We start from the raw sequence: 2,186 nt of genomic DNA, 5'->3' as shown, positions 1-2,186 counted from the left end.
TTTAGGGTTTAGGGAAGTGTAGGGTACTTTTTTAGGCTTTAGGCGAGTGTGTGTTATGTAGGGGGTATTTGGGGAAAAATCGTGATGTTAAACCATGCGGGGTGTTTGTGTGCGTTGTAAATGTGTTTTGCATGTCTTTGAATGCATACGCTAAGTAATGGTTTGCGTGGTGAAAGATTGCATTGTACATGTGCATGCGATGTGAAGACGCCGATGTAAAGGGATGCGATGTAAACGTTTGCGATGTCGCATCATACATCCCTCGAGAGAGAGGCAAGTCATATGTAATTTAGTCTTGGTCCTGCTCTCACAGAAAAGAGTTCAGCCCATACTGCCAGGCCAGGTCCACTCCAGGCAGCAACATAAACAACCCCAGACCAGTTTCAGCCATTGGGGCCTTCTTACTAAAGTGCAACTTTAGTCTAATGGCAGATTGAGCAGACAACACACGTTTGTCACACTTTCGCACTTAGGGTTTCTCACGTAGAAATGGAAGTGGTGCTGGAGCGCGTAATATATTTTCAGTCACTAGTAATTACTTGGGGCTGCATTCCAGTCCTTGGTTTTCTTGTCCACTTTCCTACTCTAGAGAGACCAATCCGATGCCAATCAGACTTGGTCTTGGTCAGTAGGAGTAGTCCAGCCAGAACTGCCAGGCCAGTTCCCTTCCAGATGGGAACACAAGCAACCCCAGATCAGTGTCACCCTTTCGGCCCTCTTCAGTGAGGTGCAGGTTGAGTCCAGTGGCAGAGTGAGCAGGGGACCCTGACGGGGCAATCCCATCATTGTGGCATTTCTCTAGTGCTGCCCTGTCCCTTGATGAGGCGCAAAGCACCATGTGTAATGCTGCACCCTCCATTGACTTTGGGGTTGTATAATGCTGCACCCTTGATTGACTTTGGGGTTGTATAATGCTGCACTTTGATTAGGTATTGTTATGTGAAATATTGAATCACTAGCTGCTGTGAGTGCTGAACACTTCATTGCAGACAGTGAGCTGTGCTGCACTGCGTATGTGCTGTGCTGATGTGCAATGCTCTTCCCTTGATTGGCTGTCTGAAGTTGTGTCCAACACTTGACAGGTAAAGGTGAGCCTGTCAATTCTTGTTACAGCATGGGGGTGAGGTCAGGTGTGTTAAGTGAACCATGCTAGCCTGTGGTGGGATGAATTCATGGTTGCCGAGGACACTTCTGGTCACCTTGGCATCTCACAAGGAATAAGTTACATAGAAAACTGGTTTTACGTGCACCTAAAAGGGAGTGTTTGCAGCATTTAGAAAACCTTGTACTTTTCCTGCAGTTCAGGTCAGTCGCTTTCACAGCTCTTACTAACAGCCCGCCATGCCTGCTCTATGTCCTAACAGTTGGTGGCTGTTGGGGGTGGTGAAGGATGCGGTCTGTGCCAGGGGGCAAAGTTATGGTCTGGTTGCCCAGACCATTTCTGTAATGGGTGCTGGGTGTACCCCAGGTGGGTGATCTGGTGAGAGGCTATGGCATAAGTGAATAGAGCTTGGGTTCTCATAAGAGTGTGCATTTTTTGCTCTGAATATGAGCCTTTGGTGGGCGTGGGTTTGATGGGCGTGGGTTAGTGGGTGCCAGGGGGACCAGGTGGAGATGCAAACCAGGAGCTCACAAAATGTTTTGCTGCACAAGGAGGGACAGTGTTGTAGAGAACTTAATGTCTAACTGAATATGTATTTGAAAAGGAATTTGTGTAACAATCCTGTAAATATGTGTGCCTGTGTGAATTTCATCACTTGTGTTGTTTGCCAATAAATACGGCTAACCGACACAACAACTTGGGTCCCAGGCTGTGGTGTGATGGTAGTCTATTCATAAAGAGGAGGCAGGCATCCCCTCGGCTGTGGTGAGGTCACTGCAGCTCTGGTGTGCTATGGTGAGATGTCACATCCTTTTTGGGTCATCGTGAGCTGGTCGCAGCTCTACTAGGATTTGGCAAGATGTAACATTCTCTGCTGGCTGTACCTAGGTGACGGCTGGCCAACTGGGGGATGTATGACACATTCACACATGCTTTTACAACGCATGCCTTTACAATGTGGGCAATACAACCACGTGTTCCATTACAACGCAAGTCGTTACAACGACTTTCCTTAGGGAAGCCATGGACTTTGGAATAGTATATTTTACTATTCCAACTCCAGTCTGTGCAACAGTAGGGAAGG

Source organism: Triturus cristatus, chromosome 1_2 (genome assembly GCF_964204655.1).
Source record: "Triturus cristatus chromosome 1_2, aTriCri1.1, whole genome shotgun sequence".
NCBI lineage: Eukaryota > Metazoa > Chordata > Amphibia > Caudata > Salamandridae > Triturus > Triturus cristatus.
The sequence above is the reverse complement of the archived record's forward strand: the minus strand, read 5'-3'. Positions refer to the sequence as shown.